Source organism: Panthera pardus, unplaced genomic scaffold, assembly GCF_024362965.1.
Source record: "Panthera pardus isolate Hobbes unplaced genomic scaffold, ASM2436296v1 HiC_scaffold_7, whole genome shotgun sequence".
In the NCBI taxonomy this organism is placed as follows: Eukaryota; Metazoa; Chordata; class Mammalia; order Carnivora; family Felidae; genus Panthera; species Panthera pardus.
Genome location: NW_026527002.1, coordinates 32,725,554 through 32,732,099, shown reverse-complemented (window position 1 = coordinate 32,732,099; position 6,546 = coordinate 32,725,554). Strand labels below are relative to the sequence as shown.

The 6,546-nt window shown below is 35.8% G+C and overlaps 1 non-coding gene across 1 annotated transcript; it reads right to left on the bottom strand.

The window, feature by feature from the left end:
• Window positions 1-763: 763 nt before the first annotated feature.
• Window positions 764-871, bottom strand: LOC128775388 (U6 spliceosomal RNA). Its single transcript, XR_008420112.1, has one exon. It is a non-coding gene; the product is annotated as a U6 spliceosomal RNA (small nuclear RNA).
• Window positions 872-6,546: the final 5,675 nt, after the last annotated feature.

Sequence of the window (6,546 nt, the reverse complement as noted above, 5' to 3'; positions counted from 1 at the left end):
ATTATTTAAATATCTTCTGTGATAAATCAGTGTATTGCCTTGTGCCCATGCTTCTTTCTATTTAGAGTGACACTATCCCATTGTAGGCTTTTAAAATTCATGTTTAAAATTCATGATTAAAATTCATAACACTTCCTCTAATATCTTCTGAATCCTTCATCATTTGTGGCCTTTTGATCATTTTCCTCTATTACTTTCTTTTGTTATCTTCTTTTGGTATGAACCATATGATATCCTCATGAAATTAAAATTCTGAGATGACAGAGACTGTCAGACATTTTCATATGCTCTTTATAGTGACTTGTGCCCAGTTGATGCTCAATCAATGTTGGTTGAAATATAATGGTTTTAATTTTATATGTTTCAGACCGAAAATATTATTTCAGAAGATCATGAAATTGCACTTGTTTCTACTTGCTGATTGGAAAGGCGACAGCATAGCTGAAGCAAATAGTCACCAGGTGGCAGTGCTACAGAGCTCTTCCTAACTTACTGCATTCTCTGATAGAATTCTCTGGATAGAAATAATTTACTAGGACATTTTCTGCCCCGATCTATACAAAATCACAGAATCATAGCTATTGGCTTTGGAAGACCCTTATGTCCTGCATTCTAGGTGTCAAGATGAGGAAACTAAGGTCCAGAGGGTGTGTGTGTGTGTGTGGAGAGAGAGAGAGAGAGAGAGAGAGAGCGAGCTAGAGAGGATTTTCAGTTATTTAGATTTTTTTTGATTTATTTTATTTTATTTTATTTTATTTATTTTTTTTATATGGAACGCTTCACGAATTTGCATGTCATCCTTGCGCAGGGGCCATGCTAATCTTCTCTGTATCGTTCCAATTTTTAGTATATGTGCTGCCGAAGCGAGCACTAGATTTTTTTTTATAGATAAGGAAAATGAAGTCATGACCAAGGAGATGTATTAGTTGGAACAGTTTTGATTGTGTCATAAATTCAACACAAATTGTTTTTTAAAGTTAAAAAGAAAGGGGGGCAGTTTTTGGCCCAAGTATCTGAAGAGTCCAGGGATAAGTCTAGCTTCAGGCAAGGCTGGATCTGGGGTTCCAGTCTCTAGCTTTTTATTCTGCTTTCTGCTGTGGTGGTTTTATTTCAGGTTTTTCATTTCCCAGCCACTCTTGTCTTTTGTTATCCTTACTGGTAGGTATATCTGCAAAGAGCATAATTTTCTTTCCTAACAGTTTCAACAAGAACCCCGGAATTGAGTCTCATTAGGCAGACGTGGGTCATGTTCCAGCTGAAGCAAATGCACCATTCATCTCTCTGAGAAATGGAGGTTGGTTTGGGGTAAGGTCAACATGTATGGTTTTCCACGAATAGCTTTTCATTTCAGGATGTTGCCCAGCTGAGGTGGTGACGGGGCACTGAAGTCTAGCTGGGCTCCGCTTGCTGAGACATGTGGGGCATTGGGGCTGCATCTGCTTAGATGGGAAAATTTTTCTAATGTGCCTCAGGTCACTGTATTCAAAAGAATGAATGAAAGCTGAGTAGGTTTAAACAAAAATGTCCACTTCTGGTGGCAATGAAAAAAATTATGGTTAGATGTGTTTTCCTTTTTCTTTATTTCTATTTCTAAATGGGAAGCATGATTGCATTATACAAAATGTGTGGCGATTTAGAGTCAGAATGCCAACTTGGGATCTTGGCTCTGCCAAATGTTAGCTGTGCGAATAGAGAAGAGTTTTAATATTTCTCAGCTTCAGTTTACTTATAGATAATACTACATTTCAGGAAGGATGAAGGATTAAATGAAACATAAAAGCCCATCACAGAGCCTGGAGACAGTAACAGCGCAATTAATGTTAATTAATTGTGGCAGTTTTTAAACATGAGCTCCAAATTCCTTGACAATCTTCTCAGAGAAGGATGGAGTCTATCTCCCCTTTTTTTGAGTTGGGGAATGCTTGTGACTGCATTAAGTAGTAGAATATGGAAAAGTGACACCATGTGACCTCTGAACCTATCACAAAATACCACGTAGCTTCCTCCTGGAATGCAGCTTGAAATGCTTCTCAGAAGTTCCCTCTTGGGACACTCCCTCTTTGAATGAAGCCATCATGTGGTAAGAAGCTCGAGCCACACAGAAAGACAGATTTCCCTGCAAGCTTTCAGTGGGAGGAATATCAAAGAATTTTAGAATCGTGTTTTAAAAATGCCATATGTTGTGTTAAGTATTATGGTGAGTGTGATTTTCCTACAAATACTTATTTCCTTGATTATTATAAAGATTGTCTGTAACTATAATGGTTAAATTTATGTGTCAATTTGGATAGGCTTTGGTGCACAGTTGTTTAGTTAAACACCAGTCTAGATGTTGCTGTGAAGGTAGTTTTCAAAAATGTCAAAGACCAAGCAAAGACTTGTGAGCTGAATTTGAACTCAGGACTACAACATCAACTCTTACCTGAACTTCCTGCTGCTCTGGTCTATGGATTTCAGGCTTGCTAGCTCCCACAAATGCATGATCCAATTCCCTAAAATAAATACCCCCCACACCCCATATATATCATTATATATATTATATGTATAATATAATATATTTATGTATTATATCTTTTTTGAGAACCTTGACTAATATGATAACTAAATATAGTAATAACAAGACACAGAAATCTTTTTAACATAGAATAATTTCATTTCCATCATTAGATGATTCAGGTACTTGATATCTGAATCCACACTTTAGAATTTAGAGAGTACTTATGCAGTTATTAAATTATTCTACATATGGTTAAGGTTTGCAGCCCTAATAAGAATTTTAGCCTCATCTCTCATAATGCTAATCTTATATCTCTTATAATTCCCATTGTATAGAGCTCAACTCAGTAAGCCTCTGGGGATTGGCAGTGTGTGAACAAGTTTGCCATAGGGAGAGTAAAACTATTATTGTGAGGGCTGTGTGTCTACTTAAGCACATTCTGCACTGACATTTTTTGTTTCACTGTCTCATCGACTCATTATGTAAATGTCATTATTGGGCAATTAGTATTTGCAGGTAGGTGTGGGAGAATAGTTTCCGCTATTGACATAGAGATTTGTGATCTGATGATTGGAGATGTTAGGCGACTCATTTACAAGTGTTCTCTTGGGGGAGTACATCAAAGATGCAGCTTCATGATTTAATGAATTAACTCAAATTACCCATCTTTTCCCCACGTCTTACCAACTTTTATGACTCCTATGTCTACCCATCTTTATGTGTCTCATCTGAGCCTTGCTGATGGAATCAACATAACTTTTTCCAAACTTCTGTGTAATCCTACTAAAAATGATTCTTCATTTTGTTAAATTATACTGAAATTTTAAGAGGAGAAACATGTAGTATAATGCAAAAATTAACCAAGAATCAAAAGACCTAGATTCTGATATTAGGTACCGGCTCTTTAAATTGAAAGGAGTTCCTGGACATACCCCCTAGCAGCCTCAGTTTTTATCCAAAATGACAAGTTTACAAATTTGGATTCTACTACTTGGTAACTAGTAAATTTTTACTTGGAACTGTTTCTGAAGAAATCCTTTCTCCAAGCTGTTACAGCGAGTCTTTGCTAAGATGTTGCTAAAGGGAAACAGCTGAGATGTGTCTAATTTATAGTTTATTAATTATAACCAACTGCAGGGAAAGGAAAGCAGCTATTAGATGGGGTGGGATGAAAGAATGAATTTTTAGAAAGTATAAGACAATAAAATATATTCTTCAGATTGAGGGGTGACTGAGCAGTTGATCTGAGTTGGGAGAGAGACTAATAAAAACATAAACTGTTGCTAGAAACGAGATGAAAAATGTCTTTTAAGGCTTTTAGGCAACTAAACAATCAGTTGGAGCCTCAGTAAGACTGCAAGAAATTCTCCCATCTGATGAAAAAGGCTAAAAGATTTGGTGGCATTATCGCCTAAAGGAAGGCAGTTCTAGAAACAGTGTGGATCCATGTAAATCTGCTTAGGACCTTTGGAATAAAAAGGTTTTGGGACTGCTTCAGATAAAGATGCAGCAACTTCTCTTCCTTCCGTCTCTCCTATAGTGAGCCTTTGCCTGTTTTTCTCTAGTGTCATTTCTGAACCAGTGGACCTGAGCCCTTTCTGAGTACCTGGCTGACTCTGAACCTTGCCTTTTGGTTTCAGCTCTCATTGGCAGCACCATCTGCCCAGTGGGCGTCTGCATCATTCTAACTGATCTGGAGCCCTACCCAGGCAGTCCAGTCTCCTGACAGGGAAAGTCCATGCTATTAAAAATTCAGTTATCTCCAGCTGTAGCTGTTGGAAGCAGAAAATTCCCTTAACTGGGAAGACACTTGCAGCAGTCCACAATAAAAAAAAATGCCAAAGCTCGTTCTAAGAAAATTCTCATTGAGAATATGAGCTTTCTTTGTAGACGTGATGATGAATGGAGCCCATGAAGTGCCTGGCTTTTTATATATGTATTAGTGTATTCTCATAGCAACTTTGCAAGTATTTACTGCTATACCCAGTTCACAAAAAGAAACTGAAGTTCAAAGAGCTTATTAGAATGTCAGAGCTACAGATAATGAAAAGCATCAGTATTCAAACCTAACATAGCTATCTAACTCTTTCCCCTACTTTGCTAAGCCTGCATGGCTCTGAATGTGCTACTTAGTTTTCTGTGTCATTTTACAATAACTAAATTAAAAATTGTAGTACTTGGTCTGTAAGGTTGTCATTTCTTTACTGAAATATATTTACTAATGGCTAAAACTTGTAAGCCTAAAGACTTGATAGAATAAAAAAGGTAGAACTAAAAGTTCAAGTACTTGGCCTAAAGAGTAACTTTTTAATAAAAATCACTTCATGCCTCTGAGACATTTATTTGTAAGATATTTTGCAAAGTTTTTAAGATTCAGTGTGTCTAATGAACAAACCGCACCTCTCGTCTCCCATACTGCATCATCAACTGTGAAGGGACCTTATTTATTTTATTCTCTAGTTTTCTGGGAATCACTTAATTTCTGATTCTGACAAACAGCATGAAACTGTTCAAATAACTGTCTCTAAAATGATAATTTTTATATTCATGGTACCTTTTGAGTATTACTGACATATTCTCATGTGATGACTTGGATTGGCAACATGGAAAAACTATTTTCCCTCCTGATTTGCTCTTTGTGGAAGACTAGGTTCCAAATGGATATGTTTACTTGAGTGTTGAAAGGTACTATTGAAATAATGTGAGAAAAATCCCATTTTAAGAACTATGCTACCAGATTACTTTAAATTTCTCCCAATGTGTTAATAAAATGCAAAGCTGGAACTGGGCTTTTTTGTGCTAGAGGCAATTTTTCTCTAGAGGTTTCTTTTCCTCTGCTTTGCTTTATGGAGTGTCAGATCATGGAGTCTTCTTTGGAATCCTAGGTAAAGCTCTTTTAAAGCAGGAATTGTTTCTTGTTTATCCTTGAATAAGCCAGGAAAGTAGCCATCTGTTTTGCTTAAAGGTTCTTAATTTTGATAATCTTATTAGCTTGGTCTTAGCTTATTGCCTTGGTCAGGTATTTATCATGCATTTTATTACAATCCTATCAGGTGCTATTGTTATCCTCATTCTATAGAAAAGGAATCTAAGAATCAGAGATGTTGAGGACTTGCCCAATTTTATGCAGCTAGAAAGTGGTGCAGCTAGAATTTGGCCCAGACCTTTCCATGTCCAAGATCCAGGCTTTTTTTTTTTTTTTTTTTTTTAATTTAACTTCATGTTAGTTACCATATGGTGTAGTATCTATTTCAGGAGTAGAGTTTAGTGATTTGTCACTTACATATAATAACCAATGCTCATCCCAACAAGTGCCCTCTTTAATGCCCATCCCCCATTTGGTCCATTCTCCCACTTGCCTCCCCTCCAGCATCCCTCAGTTTGTTCTCTATATTTAGGAGTCCCCTATGGTTTGTCTCTCTCTCATTTTTATCTATTTTGTTTTTCCTCCCCTTTCCCTATGTTCATCTGTTTTGTTTCTTATGAGTAATATATGATATTTGTCTTTCTCTTAGTGATTATTTCACTTAGCATAATACACTCTAATTCTATCCACACTGATACAAATGACAAAATTTCATCCTTTTTGATGGTACTTGGTCTCTAAGGTTGTCATTGCTTTCCTGAATGTATTTACTATAGACTAGAAATTGTAAGCCTAAGACTTGGTAGAATAAAAAAGGTAGAACTGAAAGATCAAGTACTTGGTCTAAGAAATGACTTATATATATGTTACATGGAACGTATTTACTTAATTTCTGATTCTGACAAAAAGCATGAAACTGTTCAAGTAACTGTGTATATATTACTATATATATAGCAATAACTTGATATATATATCTTGATATATTTCATACATGTATCATATATACATCATATATACATATGTGTCATATGTATGTATGTACCTGACATATATAACTTGATATATATACATACATATAACTTTATATATATATATATATATATATATATATATGTGTGTGTGTATATATATATATATGTATATCATATACACACGGTGTATATCATATACATACCACATCTTC